Source organism: Lutra lutra, chromosome 6 (assembly GCF_902655055.1).
Source record: "Lutra lutra chromosome 6, mLutLut1.2, whole genome shotgun sequence".
Taxonomy (NCBI): domain Eukaryota; kingdom Metazoa; phylum Chordata; class Mammalia; order Carnivora; family Mustelidae; genus Lutra; species Lutra lutra.
In genome coordinates, this window is record NC_062283.1 from 123,604,800 (window position 1) to 123,623,681 (window position 18,882).

Here is an 18,882-nt window from a genome sequence, read left to right on the forward strand (position 1 = left end):
GCCCACACTCAGGCGAGGTGGGGAAAGATGAAATGACAGGTGGGGTGAATTACAGTGTCTTTATTATATGAGTAATCCTACATCCTTCCTCATAAGGAGACATGCCAAATTTGTACCAAGTTAAGACTATAAGAGGAGGCTTCTGAATGAAAAAGAGCTAGATGGCCTTTGATTGTCAGATAATGTTGTCTAGGCCATAACAGGAGGATGACAGAGAACACATGACAAATTGCGATGGTAGGGGTGGTCTATGAAAGATGAAAATTAGCAGGGGAGTAGCAACAGCTCTTTAAAAAATACTCTCACTGTACTTTGTAAGGCTTGTAACACTTATGATTCTATGTGATAGAATATAGTTTATTATTGTAATATGGTGTGATAGAACGTTGAACTATTGGTTTGTGGCATATATAATCACAGATTTTTTTTTAAATTAAAGAAAAGCCTGAAAGTATATCATTAAAGGCAATACACTTTATAATTTGCAAAATATTTCACTCTAGTAAAACATGCTAATTAAAATGGTCATAAAACTAGATTGATAGGCTTGAAACTAAACATGGTACATTCACATTTCTGAGCAAAGTAAACTAAACAAGAAAAGTAAAAAAAAATAAATCTGTTATATATATTTTATATCATGGGTCATGTTAAGAAAGTTGTTGAAATGTGTTATTTTTATTTCATTTTGTTTTCTATCATTTCAATAAAAATCTTGTTAGAGAATCAACACTAGTGTTTTGCTCAGTTAAAGTATAATTAGAATTGTTGTTCCCACAGTCTAAGAATATTTAAATTTTAATCATGCAACTGTATAGGGACTCATAATTTTAGTATCCTAGTCCCTAGCTAACCATGTGTTGTAATGTTTCCTCAACATTGTTATCCTGATTAAAATACACATACACACTCACACACACACACATCTACCTCTCTTCAATCTGAATTATGGATCCTAGGATATTCCAAAAGGAATATTTTAAAAATATCATCTGTAGTACCATATTCTAGAACACTTTTTATTCTTTGCTTTTTAACTTTCCACAAGACAAAAACACTGTAAGGAGTACTCAGCATTTATTTCTATTACCGTTTACACCATCCCCTGTTCTGTGGGGTCAGAATTCTAGGAACTGAATTTCCCAGAATGTGTTGCTGGGTATGATTCAAATTTTCACAAGTAAGAAGTACTTCATGAAATTTGAAAGTGGTAAGGAAAGAAGGGAATATTGTTCTTCCTCCAGTGGTGGTGAATACGAATGTGGGCTTCAGCAAACATGAGTTTTGAAAAACCTTTCTATTAAGATATAACATGTATCCTATAAAATATGCCATAATATTAAGTTCACAACTTGATGAATATTTATCTGTGCATCTATGTAACCAACATCCTGGTAAAGACACAGAATATTTTCAGCACAGAAGAACACTGTTTCCTATCAAGTGTAAATCAATTCTGATCCTCTAACCTCAGAGGTAACCCCTCTTCTGACTTCTAGCACCTTAGATCTGCTCTGCTTGTTTTTGGAATTCATATAAAATGATGTACTCAGCATGTGCTTTGCTCCCCCTTAGCTTTATTGACGTATAATTGACAAAATTGTAATATATTTAAAGTGTACAGCATGGTCTGATGTATGTATATATTGTGAAAAGAATATCCCCCTCCCATTGAGGTAATTAATACATCCATCATCTCATATATTTTCCCCTTTTTTCTTGGTGAAAACACATATCTTCTACTCTTACAGGAAATTTCAATTGTATAATACAGTATCATAAACTATAGTCGCCAAGTTAAATATTAGCTCCTCAGACCTTATTCTTATTACAACTGAAATTTTGTACCTTTTTACCAACTTCCCCCTATTTGCCTCACCTGCCAACCCCTGGCAACCACTTTTCTACTCTGCTTCTATTAGTTCAACTTTTCTGTAGATTCTACCTGTAAGTGAGTTCAGACAGCCTATTTCTTTCTCTATTTGACTTATTGCACTTAGCGTAATGGCCTCCAGTTTCATCCATGTCGCAGCAGATGACAGGATTTCCTTCTTTCTTAAGAGTGAATGATTCTCTTATGGTGAACATAGTATAATATATAAACTTGTCAAATCACTAATTTGTAAACCCGTAACATTGTGTGTCAACTATAATCAAAAATTAAAAAATCAAACTAAAAAAAAGTGAATGACATTCCATTGTGTATATGTGTCACACACACACAACATTTTCTTTACCCATTCACCCATCGATGGACACTTAAGTTGTTTCCATACCTTGACTATTGTGAATAATGAATGCTGCAGTGAACATGGGAGTGCAGGTATCTCTTCAAGATTCTGGTTTTACATCCTTTGGATATATACCCAGAAGTGAGATGTTGGTTCATATAGTAGTAGTTCTATTTTTAACCCCTTGAGGAAACATCATACTGTTTTCATAGGGGATCTTCTGGTTTACATTCCCACCAATATTGCATGAAGCTTCCCTTTTCTTGACATCCTTGCCAGTACTTGCTATCTCCTTTTTTTTTTTTTTTTTTTTTTTTTTTTTTTTTTTTTTTTGAGAGTAAACAGTTTAACGGGTATGAGGTGATAGCTAATTCCGGTTTTGATTTTCATTTCCCTGATGATAAGTGACGAACATGCATCTGTTGGCAATTTGTATGTCTTCTTTGGAAGAATTTCTATTCGTGTCCTCTGCCCATTTTTTAAATTTGTATATTTATTTTTTGGCTACTCAGTTGAATAAATTCCTTGTATGTTTTGGATATTAACTCCTTATCAGATAGGTGGTTTGCAAATATTTTCTCCTAATCCATTAGTTGCCTTTAGGTAGCCATGACCAATGCAATTTGTTGCCTGCAGTTGCAGACCTGAGTACTAGTTTTCCTGAAATCTAGTGGAACAGTTGAGATACAGAAGGGGCTGTTCCTGATCTTTATTCTTCCACCTGTCAACATATTTGTGGGTATAGAATTCTCTTTATTCAGTCTCCTTCCTATTGAACTACCTAAAATGATTTGTTTGGTAACTAAAATGGTTGCAGAATATAGACTGTCAAAGATACACATCTGGGATTATTTATCTCACCCACAGATCCCAGATAAATAATAGAGTGCTCAGTTATTTTGAATTTCAGATAAAGAATGAATAATATTTTAGCATAAGTACATTCCATGCAATATTTGTATTTTTATTTGCTAAATCTGTCAACCCTAATCAAACCTAGTTAGGACAAAAGTGGTAATGATTCATCACAAATAGATACTGCCAGCTCAGGGATGCAGGGGAAATGAGTCCCTGTGGTTGCTAGCAATGAAACAGATACAAAGGCAAGGCTTTGGGATACCAAGTGGCATTGGTTATGTCAATTTTCAATGTAATTGGTATAATTTTCAACTATTGATGACTCACCCCAGAACATAAGAAAAAAGGACATTTTACATCAATTAAGTTTTTTTTTCTATTGACAAGAAGTCCAATCTAAAACAACCTGCCCAAAGATTAAGTTTGTTAACACACTTAAGTAAAAAGTGCTGGGTAGGGCGCCTGGGTGGCTCAGTGGGTTAAGCCGCTGCCTTCGGCTCAGGTCATGATCTCAGGGTCTTGGGATCGAGTACCGCATCGGGCTCTCTGCTCAGCAGGGAGCCTGCTTCCCTTCTTCTCTCTCTCCCTGCCTCTCTGCCTACTTGTGATTTCTCTCTCTCAAATAAAAAATAAATAAAATCTTTAAAAAAAAAAAGTGCTGGGTAGATCTAGCTTCAGGCTCAGCTAACTCCAACATGTTATCTGGACCTGGTAATTTCCTGTCTCTACCTGTTTTTTCATTTGTTTGTTTTATTTGATTTTAAAAACAGTTTATTAATGTGAAACTCACATAACATAAAAAGCACGTATCATAACTGTGTAATTTGATATTTTTGATGTATATATATATAACCAGTAAACATATATATCATCCCCAAAATTTTCTTTTTGCTTCTTTGCAGCCCTGCACCTCCCTCTCTATTTGCAGACAACCACTATTCTTCTTTTTGTCACTGAGGTTAGTTTCTATTTTCTAGATTTTGTTTAAAAAGAATTGGACATTCCTTAATTGGACATTAAAAGGAACTGTGTACTCTTTTTTTGTCTAGGTTCTTTTACTCAGTATAGTTATTTTGAAATTCACCCACAGTATATGTGTATCAATTGTTAATTCTTCGTTATTGCTCTAAGTATCCCATTGAACAGATACACCACAGTTTGTTTATCCATTTAATTGTTGGATCCTATGGTGGTAACCAGTTTCAGACTATTGCAGGGGGGAAAAGAAAGGAAAAGAAAAAAAAAGCCACTATGAGCATTTATATACATGCCTTTGTATGGACATATGCTTTCGTTTGTCTTCAGAAAATACTTATTAATAGACTAACTGGATCGTGAGATAGATATATTTTTACCTTCTTAATAAATTGCTAAACTATTTTCCCAAATGGTTGTATTATTGTACATTTTCACCAGCAGTGTACTTGGCACCCTTGATGTGGTACTTTCTTACTGATTATTGATGTGGTATTTTCTTATTGTTGAATTTTGAGAGGTCTTGTATATTATAGCTGCAAGTTTTTTCCCTCAGATATGTAATTTTTAAATATATTCTTTTGTCTGTGATTTGTTTTTATTTTTTACTTTTTAAAAGATTTTATTTATTTATTTATTTACTTGTTTAAGAGAGAGAGCACACACATGAGCCAGGGAAGGGGCAGAGGGAGGGGGACAGAGAGAATCTCCAGCAGACTCCACACTGGTCTCAGAAGCCGAGGTGGGGCTTGACCTCATGACCCTGAGATGATGACTAGAGCTGAAACCAAGAGTCAGTTGTTTCACTGACTGAACCACCCAGGTGCCCCTGTGATTTGTTTTTACATTCTTTTTTTAAAAAAAATTTTTATTAACATATAATGTATTATTTGCCCCAGGGGTACAGGTCTGTAAATCGTCAGGCTTACACACTTCGCAGCACTCATGATAGCACATACTCTGTTTTTACATTCTTATTCCCAGTGTCTTTCAAAGAGCAGGAGATTTTAATTTTAGAAAGTCCAATTTATCAAGTTTTTTTTAATGGGTCATGCTTTCGATGTTGTATCTAATCTAATCTTTGCCTATACTCACAAAAGTATTCTTTTATGTTTTATTCTAGAGGTTTATGGTTTAATGTATTAGGAGTATGGTCCATTTTAAGCTAACTTCTGTATATGGTGCAAGTTATGGCTCAAAGTTTGTTTGTTTATTTTTTGCATATGGATATCCACTTGCTCAACACCATTTGTGGAAATCACTATATTTTCTCTAATGATTGACTCTGAATATTTGTCCAAAATCAGGTGTCCATATATATGTGAGTCTATTGCCACATTCTCTATTCTGTTCTATTCATCTATTTCTCTATATGTATACAAAATCTTAATTATTTGATTGTCTTGATTATTATAGCTTTAAACTAAGTCTTGAAATTAGATAATGTTCGTCCTCCAACTTTGTTTTTCTTTATCAAGTTTGGTTTTGTTCATTTTAAGTCCTTTGTATTTCTATGTGATTGTAAATTTAGTTTGTCAAGTTCTAAAACAAAGCTTGCAGAGATTTTAATTGATATGGCGTCAAATCTACTTGTCAATTTGTAGAAAACTGAGGTCTTAACAATAGTGGGTCTGATGATCCACCAACATGCTGTATCATTTCATTTACTTTCGTCTTCTCTGAGCTCCCAAAGCTGTGTGTTTTAGTTTTCAGGGTATAAACTTTACATACTATTTGTTAGATTCATCCCTAATTATTTCACATTTGATGCTATGGTATTGATTTCTAATTTCAGAGTTTTTTCCAATATGCATCTCTTTTATTATGAACTATAAAAACAGTAATGCTTATTATTTCGAAGCTCATACATTTTCTGAGGAACATAACAGTTGTCTTTCTTGTATCCCTTCCACTTTCAATTTTTGTTTGTTCCTTGCTAGTATATAGACATATAGCATGGTACTTTATGTTTATTTTTTATCTTCCAACCTTGATAAACTCACCTATTAATTCTTTTTGTTTTGTTTTATTTGTTTGTTTTGTTTTTTGATAGACTGTGGAATTTTTACATACATAACAATGGCATCTCTGTATGAAGATAGCTTTACTTATTTTTTATTTATTTATTTTTTTGACAGACAGAGATCACAAGTAGGCAGAGAGGCAGGCAGAGAGAGAGGAAGGGAAGCAGGCTCCCTGCTGAGCAGAGAGCCCGATGCGGGGCTCGATGCGGGGCTCGATGCGGGGCTGGATCCCAGGACCCCGGGATCATGACCTGAGCCGAAGGCAGAGGCTTTAACCCACTGAGCCACCCAGGCGCCCCGATAGCTTTACTTATTTTTGTTTTCAAATATGGATACCATGTCTTTCTTTTTCCTGAGAGAGCAGACTTCCTTGTCTTGTTTTTGATATTAGAGAAGAAGCATTTAGTCTTTCACCTGTAAGCATGATGCTACTTATAAGATTATTTGTAGATGCCCTTTGTCAATGGTAAGGAAACCCCCTTTCTATGTTTGTTGGAGGGTTTTTTTTTTTTTTTTTGATGATGAATGGTGGTTGAGTATTGTCAAATGACTTTTTTATGCATAAAGAAATAATGATCATATCACTTTTTTTTTTTTTTTTTTTTTTTTAGTTTTTGAGTACTAGAGGGAAGCCTTCCCTTCAGAACTCTTGTTTCCTTGTTTGTTTTATAGCTCTCTCATCTCTGGTTCTCTGTCCTTAGAACTCTAGCTTCCTTGGTCTCCAGAGACTCTCAGTTCTATCTCTTCAATTACAGACTCTTCTAGACTCTGCCTATGTTCCCCTTCTATGATCACAGTGTAGAAATGTTCTCAAGGCAATGGTTTGGAGCAGTAGTAGGGCTTGCCTTATTTGTTTCCTGACTCTTAGGCATCACTGTCCTTCTTTGGCTGAGATCTGTTTTTTAACTATTTCAAGTGTCAGTGTAAATCTGATCTTTGTGTTTTCACCGTGGCCGTAATTGGAATTCCTGGTCATATCTATGATTGCTTTTTTTTTTTTTTTATTAATTTTTTATTTTTTCAGCATAACAGTATTCATTATTTTTGCACCACACCCAGTGTCCCATGCAATCCGTGCCCTCTACAATACCCACCACCTGGTGCCCCCAACCTCCCACCCCCCACCCCTTCAAAATTCTCAGATCGTTTTTCAGAGTCCATAGTCTCTCATGGTTCACCTCCCCTTCCAATTTCCCTCAACTCCCTTCTCCTCTCCATCTCCCCTTGTCCTCCATGTTATTTCTTATGCTCCACAAATAAGTGAAACCATATGATAATTGACTCTCTCTGCTTGACTTATTTCACTCAGCATAATCTCTTCCAGTCCCGTCCATGTTGCTACAAAACTTGGGTATTCATCCTTTCTTTTTTCTTTTTCTTTTTCTATGATTGCTTTTTAACAAACTATAGATTTAATCTATTGTGAAGGAAGTTTGGGATCTCTAATGTCAACTCTTGAGTGCTTAATTTTTAATTTTAAGTGAATTTACTAAATAATAACCTATTAATATTTTAATGACTGGTTATTTAAAATGTGCCAAGTGGTAAGTTTGTATAACAAATAAACACACTCTTTTTAAGGTTATCTGTTAGTCCCTGAATTGCAACTACTCAGCTCAACTGACACTGTGGTCAGATAAAGTAAATAAGGAAAGTTTGCAACAATATCTTGAAAAATAAAATCACATCATGTAGCTAGCTAAGAGAAACCAGAAAATAGTACTAATTGTTTTACCAACCATCATTCTGACTCATTGTCTTTGTAAATTGAGTCGGTAATAGTCCTATAATTAAGAACTCTTTTATAAAACTTTGAAAAGAGTTTTAGGTAGTTTTAAAATTTAAGTAGAGGCAAATCAACACTATCCAATTAAAATGAGAAATAATAAAATCATTTAGATTGCATTGATGTAGTCATCAGTATGAAAAAGGATTATTCAATTTAACTTGATGAGCTACCATATCATTTTCTTCAAAGAACTAACATTTTAGGAAAATAATAGAGGACAAACAAAGCTTAAGCATATGTGAAATGATGCACTGATGCATCAAAAAAAAAAAAGTCATTCAAACTTTATGTAACTATACCTGCCTGCAATCAGGGGTGATTTGTGAGGCGAAGCAGGCCAGGTGTAAATTACGTGCATCCAGTGTGGTAACTCCCAGCTAGCACTTCCCAGTAGGTGGGTATTGCTTTGTTTGGAAGGCCAGGCAGAGATACCTTTATTTATGTCGCAAAATTTTGATTTAGAGAACACTTAGTCCTATACTTCTGAAAGTTTCCAAATGAATTTTATGCCACTTTAAACAGCTGGAGTTGGAAGATGGAAATGATTCTAATATAAGCTGCTTGATTACTTGTTACTCATTCATGGTAAAAAAAGAAAAAAAGAAAAAATGTATTGAATAACACTTTTAAGCTGTATTTTAATGGTGATCATGCTTTTAAAGCAACTCTAGAAAATGTAGAAAAGATCATTGAAAAATAAGTAATATATACTTGGATGATAATGTTATTTTCCATAGAATACATCTACCTACTCATATGTTCCTTAGAAATACAAATTAGGGATGGGGTATATGCATTTTTACCTTATTTGCTTTACTCACAAGAAGCAGTGTGAAATCCATTAGTCAACAAAAGATAGGTGACTTTAATTTAAGAGAAGATAATTGTTCAAAATCCTTACTAGCAATGGCTATATGTTTGAGTATTTTTGGTCTTTAATACAAAGCAAATCATGAGTTTTTATTTTATGGAATTGAAAACAGAAATCTTGAAAAGTTAAGTAATTTTTTTTTTAAAGATTTTATTTATTTATTTGACAGAGAGAAATCACAAGTAGGCAGAGAGGCAGGCAGAGAGAGAGGAGGAAGCAGGCTCCCTGCTGAGCAGAGAGCCCGATGTGGGGCCCGAACCCAGGACCTGGGATCATGACCTGAGCCGAAGGCAGCGGCTTAACCCACTGAGCCACCCAGGCGCCCCAAAAGTTAAGTAATTTTTTAATGATGCAAACATGTAGTATAGACTAAACATAAAGGCAAGGACTCATTGTTTTCAGTATTATTTTCACAGCACTAAGAATATTTTTTTTTAAAGATTTCACCTGGGGTGCCTGGGTGGCTCAGGGGGTTGAGCCTCTGCCTTTGGCTCAGGTCATGATCCCAGGGTCGTGGGATTGAGTCCCGCATCAGGCTCTCTGCTTGGCAGGGAGCCTGCTTCCTCCTCTCTCTCTCTCTGCCTCTCTGCCTACTTGTGATTTCTGTCTGACAAATAAATAATCATAAAAAAAAAAGATTTCACCTAATTAGGATTTTTTTTTTAAGATTTCACCTATGTATTTGACAGAGGGAGACACAACGAGAGAGGGAACTCAAGCGGGGGAGTGGGAGAGGGAGAAGCAGGCTTCCCGCCGAGCAGGAAACCCAATGCAGGGCTCTATCCCAGGACCCTGAGATCATTACCTGAGCCAAACACAGACAGTTAACAACTGAGCCACCCAGGCACCCCTGCACTAAGAATATTTTATTAATAAAAGTTTACTTAATTTATGGTCTTGAACAGAGAGCATTTATAATGTTGAACCAGAGAATTAATTTAGGTCAGTTGAATTACTATGAAGCTATAACTGTTAACAAAATGACTCAAAAGCAAAACAAAAAATGAAACAAAGGCCTAGAAGTTTTTATTCAAATGACTAAAGTAAGCTTCCTCTATATACCTTCTCATAATAAGTGTAAGAACTATATAATAGACACCATTTTTGTTGTTGTTGTATTTTGCTTTTCTCCACATAGCCATCCATCTGCCTTTCTTGCAATTATCTGATTATCTCCTGGGGAGGAATTTCTACCTGCCTGCCAACCCATGTGGTGAGGTGCTATTATGTGCACCCTGAACCCAGGGTTGACAAGGATGCAGGCTGTCCCAAGCAGAATACAGCAACCCCTAAGTCACAGTGATTGCCTCAAGATAGTTACCTGACTGATGCCAAGTTCAATTTAAGTTCAATCTACTGGGGATAGTAGCTACTCAAGCTATCTTTATTTCAGTCACTAGGAAAGGAGTTGAATCTTTTCTTTTAGGTTTAAATCTATGAAGACGTAAGTCTAAAACTGCTGAAAATTCTCATAAAATCAAAGGAAGGGGCTTTCTGGCAATGTTACTTAATTCCCCCAGCAAAATAACAGAACTGAGAAGACTTTTGGTTTATGACAAGGGAAAAGGACCAGACTGACCTTCTTATAAGAAACCATAACAACAAAACACTGGATACAATATGTGAAACAAAGATTTTTTTCAAGATACAGGACATCAGGCAAAAAGTACAATGATCCCTGAGATATGGGGAAAAAAAAATGAGGTGTTCTGCAATTGTTCTAGGCTATTGTCTTACAATGATTTCCAGACTGGGACTCACAGAGAAGGAAAAACAAAAAAACAAAAAACAAAAACAAAACAAACAAACAAACAAAAAACCAGAGGCTGGCAGGCTGCTGATTGATTGAAGGACACCAAGAAAATTTGAGTTTGTAGGAGAGAATGCCAAATCTCTGAGATGTGTACAGATAGCTCCAGAGATCATCTGTGTATCCCTTGAGTATTCAGTGGCATAATGATAAGTATATACATGCAAGGAAAGTGTCATAGCTGTGGAAGAACCAGCCATTAGAGGGAATAGTACAAATGCTCACTACAGGACTAGGAATAGACCTACATACCAGACTAGATTCCACAATTCACAGAGAGAGAGTGGATAGAGCACCCAGAATGGGGAGTGGATAGAGTGGATAGAGCACCCAGAATGGGTAGTGAATAGAGTGGATAGAGCACCCAGAATGGGTAGTGGATAGAGTGGATAGAGCACCCAGAATGGGTAGTGGACAGAGTGGATAGAGCACCCAGAATGGGTAGTGGATAGAGTGGATAGAGCACCCAGAATAGTCTTGACTCAGTAGAGGAACTGATTTTAAACTAAATAGGACTCTGGCCCTCCCTTACAAATCTTAAAAAAGCAAGACCTGCGAGAATCAAACTGTTGCATCCCCCCCTCCAAAAAAAAAGCTCAAGAATATTTATATGAGTACAAAAATATCCTGCATCCAACAAGGTAAAATTCACCATCTATGTTATCCAATTAAAAATTAGCAGGCAAGCAAAGAAGCAAGAAAATACAACTCATAATGAGGAAAATTAAACAATAGCAACTGACTCAGAAGTAACGCAGGTATTAGAATGAACAGACAAGCACAGTGGCCAATTATAACTGTATACCTCATCTTCAGAAGTTTAAGTGGAAACATGAAGATATCAAAAAGACCCAAACTGAATATCCAGAGATGAAAACTACAGTGTCTGAGATGAAAAAATACACCGTGTGATTAATACATTGAGATAAATATACACAGGTTAGACATTGAGGAAGATGAGATGAATGATTTGAAGACTTCACCCTAGAAACTACCCAAAATGAAAATGAGGAGGAAATAGGAAAAAATGAAAAGGCATCAGTGAGCTATGAAATCTATAAAGAAGTAATTAAAAAGTTATAAAAATATAACTAATCAAAAAGGAGTATGTTTATCTAGGTTACAGGATATGTGATTGATATACAAATATCAGTTTTGTTTCTATATACTGACAACAAAAGAATTAAAATTGGAAGACAATATAATAGCACCAGAATACAAATTACTTAGAGATAAAGCTAATAAAAGTTGTGTAGGCCTATATACTGAAAACTGAAAACACTATTGAGAGAAAGCATAAGACTTAAACATTGTAGAGACACAATGGGTTGATGGGTCAGAAGACTTAATATTGTTAAGATGTCAATTCTCCACAAATTGGAGTATAGTTCCAATGTAGTCCCAGTCAAAATATAATGTCTTTTTTATTTATTTTTTTTTAAAGATTTTATTTATTTATTTGACAGAGAGAGATCACAAGTAGGCAGAGAGGCAGGCAGAGAGAGGGAGGGGAAGCAGGCTCCCTGCTGAGCAGAGAGCCCGATGTGGGGCTCGATCCCAGGACCCTGAGATCATAACCTGAGGTGAAGGCAGAGGCTTAACCCACTGAGCCACCTAGGCGCTCCATCTTTTTAAAAAAAATAAATAATACAAGCTAATTCTAAAATTCCTATGTTTGCCAAGATCCAGAATAAGCAAAACAACTTATACACACACACACACACACACACAAACACACACACGTTAATGAGCTAACACTAACTAGTATGGAGACTTATTGTAAAGTTACTATTATCAAAATAATGTAGTATTGGGATATAAAGATGGACAACTAGATTAATGAAAGAGAATAGAGTTAAGAAACAGATCCCACATGTATGGATAACTTATGTTTAACAAAGATGCAATGCAGGAAAAGTAGTCTTTTCAATAAATGGTGCTGGAATAATTGGATATGCATTTGCAAAATAGTAAAAAAAAAAGAACTTGGAGATCCATATGTTAGACATAAATACGTTGCACATACATAAAAATTAGCTCACCATTAATCATATGCCTAAATTTAAAATATAATTCTGTAAAACTTCTAGAAGAAGATATAGTAGAAAATCGTGATCTTGAGTTTGGCAAAGATTTTTTAAACAGGGCCAAAACTCAAACTATAAAAGAAAAGCCAATAAATTGGACTCCAAATTAATTTTTTGTTTAACTTTCCAAAAGACTCTGTTATGAACAAACCCCTTAATGAGAAAATATTTGCAAAATACACATCTAACAAGGGACTTGTATCTTAGAGTATGTACAAAAACAAGAAGGCAAACCATCCAATTAAATTTTGAAAAGCGCTAAGCACTTGAACAGACATATCATCAAAAAGATTTACAGATGACAAGTAAGCACATGAAAAGATACTTCATATCATTAACCATTAGGGAAATGCAAATCACAACAAGATGATACTACCCATCTACTAGAGTGAGTGAAGTAAGAGATTGACAGTATCAAGTGTTGGAGAAGATGAGAAGAAACGAGAAGCCTGATACACTGCTTGCTGGTGAGAATGTAAAATGTTATATTCATTTGGTAAGACACTTGGGCCATTTCTTTAAAAATTTAATACGTACGTACCATGTGGTAGAGCTCTTCCACTTCCAGCTGTTTATCCAAGAGAAATAAATGCACATGCCAATTAAATTTTTATATTGATATTTATTTATGCTGATGGGAAATACAAAGTTGCTGAGTCAAAAGACAAAACAATGATTTACTCACAGAGCATCTCAGTGCCATTTCTCCATACCCCAATATTTCATGAACTAACACAATGAAGACTTAAAGTTTCTGTGCATGGACAGGGATTTGCACCACAGGAGAGGAACTTGGAAGTTATGAATCTCAGATTTTATACCGAACAGTGGGCAGATATACCTCTTTTCTCCTCTGGAGAGAGAGCAAGCTTTTCTCTGGAGTGTATAGAAATGTAAGCAAATTCTCTCTGGGAAGAGGAAAGAAAGCCTCTAGGTACATTACCCTTTGAAACAGAAATGAACGATGGTCTAAGGGAGAGATAAGACTTCCTATCTCTCTGGTTGTCTCTATCTTTAGGCTTGCTACTTAGTTATCTCCAAACCCAAAAGCTAGTGTACTTTGCTCAGAAAACCCTGACCAGGCAGAACAGCAAAAATATCTATAGATCATTGTTTCCCAACAATGTCCATACAAAACTTGTATATGAATGCTCATGCTCCAAAATGGTCACAACACAAATGCGAACCTAATATGAAATATAATGAACAGACAATCATGTTAAGTCCATACAATTGAATACCACCCAGCAATAAAAAGTAATGCACTAATGAAATACACAACCACATGGATGAACCTCAAAAAATTGTACTGAATGAGAAATGCAGACCCCCCCAAAATCATACTGGATGATTTCATTTATATAAAATTCTAGAAGACGCAAGTTAATTTTTAGTAACAAAAAGCAGCAGATCAGTGTTTGCATGGAGACAGTGTAGGGAAGGATGGGGGTGGGTAGGAGGGAAGGATAAAAGTGTACAAGGAAGCTTTTTTTTTTTTGTACAAGGAAACTTTTGTGTATATATACTCATTATCTTGATTGTGTTGATGATTTCATGGGTTTATACATATGTCAAAACCTAACAAATTGTACACCCAAGTATGTACAGTTTATTTGACATCAGTTTTACCATGACACTGCTGTTTAAAAAGGAAAAAAAATACAGAAAAAGCCCCTCTAGACTTTAAAAATTATTTCTTTGAGTTTCTGGATTATAGATACATGGGGAGAGAAAAGAGCAAGAAGAGCTTCTCCTCCTGTCAGGGAGATTAAAGGCCACAGAGCTCAAGTTCCTCAGACTCACACTTAACCTGGGGTCTGTAGCTAGACTAAAGTGACCTCGGCCTGGGGTCTGGCAGAACCTGGGGTGGGAAGACTTCACAGGACTGACTGAACCGTCATTTTTGATGAGACTCTACTAACTTCGTATAGTGAAAAAAAAGTAGACAGGAGAAGTTTCCAGCTCACTCACAATTCTGCAATTTGTTGTTAATCTTATGTCATTTAGCTTTTCCTATTGTAAAGTTTTTAATTTTTGTCCTAATTTTTAAATAAAAATAAAACAATTACTATACAATTACTTAGTTTTGATGAATTCCACAGTCCATTTTATATATGTATTTTAATATATTTTTTTTAAAGATTTTATTTATTTATTTGACAGAGAGAAAGATCACAAGAAGGCAGAGAGGCAGGCAGAGAGAGAGGAAGGGAAGCAGGCTCCCTGCTGAGCAGACAGCCCGATGTGGGGCTCGATCCAGGACTCCAGGACCATGACCTGAGCTGAAGGCCGAGGCTTTAACCCACTGAGCCACCCAGGCGCCCCTGTATTTTAATATTTAACCCTCAGAACAATGTTGCAAGGCATCTTTGTTCCCGTTTATTCATTCAGCTGGAGACTGCTCACTGTGCCCACCTCTTTGAACTATGAACAATTTAGCCGACTTAATACTTACGAGGATCGCCTTCGCCTCTTCTGCTGGTACCTGCCATAGGCTAAACCCAAGTGGCAGGCAGAGGGCAAGAGTCCTGATAATGTAGCTTCCACGAATCAGGGAGTCAGGGCTCACAAAAAATAAAGGTAGAGGAAGGATGGAATAAGGGTGGGGCCAGCGAATAAGTCCATTTCCCAACTCCTCCTTATAATCCTAGATCCTTCTACATACTCCTGAACAGAAGCTAATTTGTCTCTTAAATTAGATCAGTCTTAAGCTATCGTTTGGAAAGAATTTCCCCGTGTGTTGGACTCATGTAACTACAGGTTCCAATCGTGGTTTTGAGCTGTGTGCTTGAGCACGCTATTCCCTGACTTTAACTTTCTTCCTTTGTAAAATGGGAATATTGGAATCCCTGACAGATAAGACAGGATTTGATAAACGTTAGCTCTCCTTTCCCCTTTCTCTTAGATTCTCAGCTCTGACAAATGGCAAATACATACATTTTTCTTTTTCTGCTTCTCTTCTGTTTCTTGTGTGGTGTTGTTCATTTCCAAGAGCTTTTGCCAAACTGTACTAGTGTTTATCACTCTATTTTCAGGTGAATTTACTGCAAGAGAACCAGAATTGGAATGAACATTAGTTTTGTGCCGCTGTTCTGTCCATATATCAGGACACTGTGACTGACTTTGATTTTTCAATTGATGTTAAATTAATTAACTTATAGGTAATCACAATGAAAAAAAAAAAAAAAACACTAAAGAAGGCAGATCCTTGTGGTAAGTGAATAGTGTCTTAGGACCACATCTAGATACTCTCATCTCTTTAAGTGCTCAATTTTGCTTTAGGATTTTCTGCCACATTGATGTAATTCTGTTAGCCCTGCTCCCAAAGGCAGGCTTACAATTTTTCTTTATGAGATGCAGTCGATTTCTTGTTATTTGTTAATTCCATATTTTTGAATTCACCTACACGTTAAGCTTTACTTGTAGCCCCAAAATGAATACTCCAGGGCTTTCACCATCATCCCCAGACATGTGCAGAGCTGCAGGAAATCTGAGTGGCCCACCTGACTTACACATTCCAGCAGGTGTTGAAAATGAGGATGTTCTTCCTTCTTTTTCCCATTCTCCCTGTAAATAGGTATCCTTCCTGTAGCCTGTCAAACAGGATGTTTTGTTTTGGTTTTGTATTTTACACTTTTTGGTGATTATTTCATTGTTTAAAATGGTCCCCAGATGTAGTGCTGAAGACTGTCTCATGCAAGTAGACAGTGGTGTGCCTTATGGAGATAATCTGGGTGTTAGATAACCTGTGTTTAGGCAGGAGTTCAATATTAATGGATCGACAACAGTTTATAGTCAGAAAAAGGAAGAAGAAATTCTCCAATCTGATGCTAGGCTGCTCCAGAAAGTGCTAAAGTAACATCTATGGAATGCGAAGAAACCATGCAAAGTGGCTGTATTTGTGGATTCACGAGATGACAACTGAGTTAAAAAATGTAGTGGAGGGGCGCCTGGGTGGCTCAGTGGGTTAAAGCCTCTGCCTTCCACTCAGGTCATGATCCCAGGGTCCTGGGGTCGAGCCCTACATCGGGCTCTCTGCTCAGCAGGGAGCCTGCTTCCTCCCCTCTCTCTGCCTGCCTCTCTGCCTACTTGTGATCTCTGTCTGTCAAATAAATAAATAAAATCTAAAAAAAAAAATGTAGTAGATAGTATTGTTGTGAGGCTGAAAGCCAAAGACATTTAGAGTCCCATTACTAATGGTCAGGAAAATGTTTAGCCATTCTTGCCTAATGCTGGCTGGCTCCCACATTTCAAAAGACGATAGGATGGGAAAACGTTAAACTTGCAGAAGAGGATGCTGCAGAAGAATTTAAAAGCTACCTGCAAAGTGGTATACGGGAAAAGAGTTATGTAGAAGAACAGGTTTTCAATACTGATGAGACATTGGCAAACAAACCTATATAAAGCAAGGGGCATTTTGGTTGAAGAAAATTTTGTAGCAGAGGCTCATAGAAGCCTCGTCTTTTTCCTAAGAGCAACAGTTCAGAGTTCATAACAATTTTATAGAACATAACTACTACAGTTAGGGAGAATAGACTTACATATTTAGTAACCTTGATTTTTTTTTCTCTATCAAACTGAATTTCTTTGCTAATTTATATCAGTGAGTAATCCTTTTTATAACTATAATTCATTTCTCTGAACAATGCAATTGATTTTTGTGCACCTCTTGTCTATTCCTTGTAAGAAAAAAAATCTACACTTAAGACTCTATGCTTAAAAAATTAAAATATGCAGACTATGGGTGGTTAAGATTTTAAAATATTTTTTTTCTCTGAGGCCATATCAAAATCTAGCCAGATAATTTTCTAGTAAGCACATGAGCCGGGCTTAGGGCAAGGTGTTTGTCTTCTTAGATATTTCATTGTTTTTAGAGGCATAGAATTTTATCATACATGTGGGGTTGGGAGAACCAGAGTAATCAACATTAGTGTTGAGTCTCCTTGCCTTAGAGGAAGACTTACACACACACAGGGCAGGAGGGACAAGAGTTAATGGGATCTGTAAGGTAATTAGACTGGTGCATTACTATACTTTTATTTAAAGACCTTATGGTAACCAGTGTTTATTATTCTTGTGGTAAATCATTATGGTTGTTTCACTCCCTTTTCTTATATTTAGTAAATATTTTCCATAGTCTTGCCTCTTATAGCCATGACATATGCACTTTACATTCTAGAAAGACACAGCAGTCACTGAACAGGTAAATAAGATCACATGATATCTTAAGCTGTTGAGAAATGTCATTTCAGTTTTTCAAACCTAGTATTAACCATCTGCTAAGTTATAGAACTTATAAGCTACAGAACTAACCATATGTTTAAATCATTTCTATTATTCAATATATACAGTTAAAAAAAAAATTCTTCAGCTTCTATTGTCCAAAAACCCTACAGAATGCTTCTCAAGGTATTTTCAGGTCATTTATTTTGAGGCAACTTAGTTATAGTGATCAATAGGAAATATCTCCTTGGGTTACACTGAGTAATTTTAAAGCAATGGCTTTATATCTGCTTTTAGCTTTTAGCTTTTAATTATTCAACTAATTTAGTAAAATTTAGAGTCTCTACAAATATAATGTATGTAAAACCAACGCATATTATTTTCATTTTCTAAAAGTTTCTTCTAATTATATTTCTGGCAAGTACACAGTATATCATACTGAACTTGGTAAAGACTCTTAAACTGTTTTTACTTTATATAGAAACTTTTATTAGTCTATTGCCAAGAGCATAATGTTTGATTTATTGGTTTCTGGTTTTGCCGACTTATAATTATCACTTATAACTACTAAGAAAAATAATTTAAAATTTCCATTTGAGCATGCCCATGTTCATAGCAGCATTATTCACAATAGCCAAAAGTGGAAACAACCCGAGTCCATCGACGGATGAACAGATAAACAAAATGTAGTATATAGACATAACATGGAATATTCTTCAGTCTTAAAAGGGAAGGAAATTTTGATACATGCTACAACACGGCTAAACCTGAGGACAGTATGCTAAGTGAGATAGATAGTCACAAAGAAATACTGTCTGATTCCACTTATATGAGGGACCAAGAGAAGTGAAACTCAATGGAAACAAAGTAGAATAGTGGTTGGTGGGGGAGGGAAAATGGGCAATTGTTATTTCATGGGTAAGGATTTCAGTTGTGCAAGATCAAAAAGTTCTAAAGATTTGTTGCTCAACAATATAAATACGCTTAATGCTACTAATCTGTACACTTAAAAAT

At 35.9% G+C, this 18,882-nt stretch overlaps 1 pseudogene; it reads left to right on the plus strand.

Moving 5' to 3' along the window:
* Positions 1 to 14,998: 14,998 nt before the first annotated feature.
* LOC125101665 (uncharacterized) overlaps positions 14,999 to 18,882 on the plus strand; it is a 40,677-nt pseudogene continuing 36,793 nt past the window's right edge.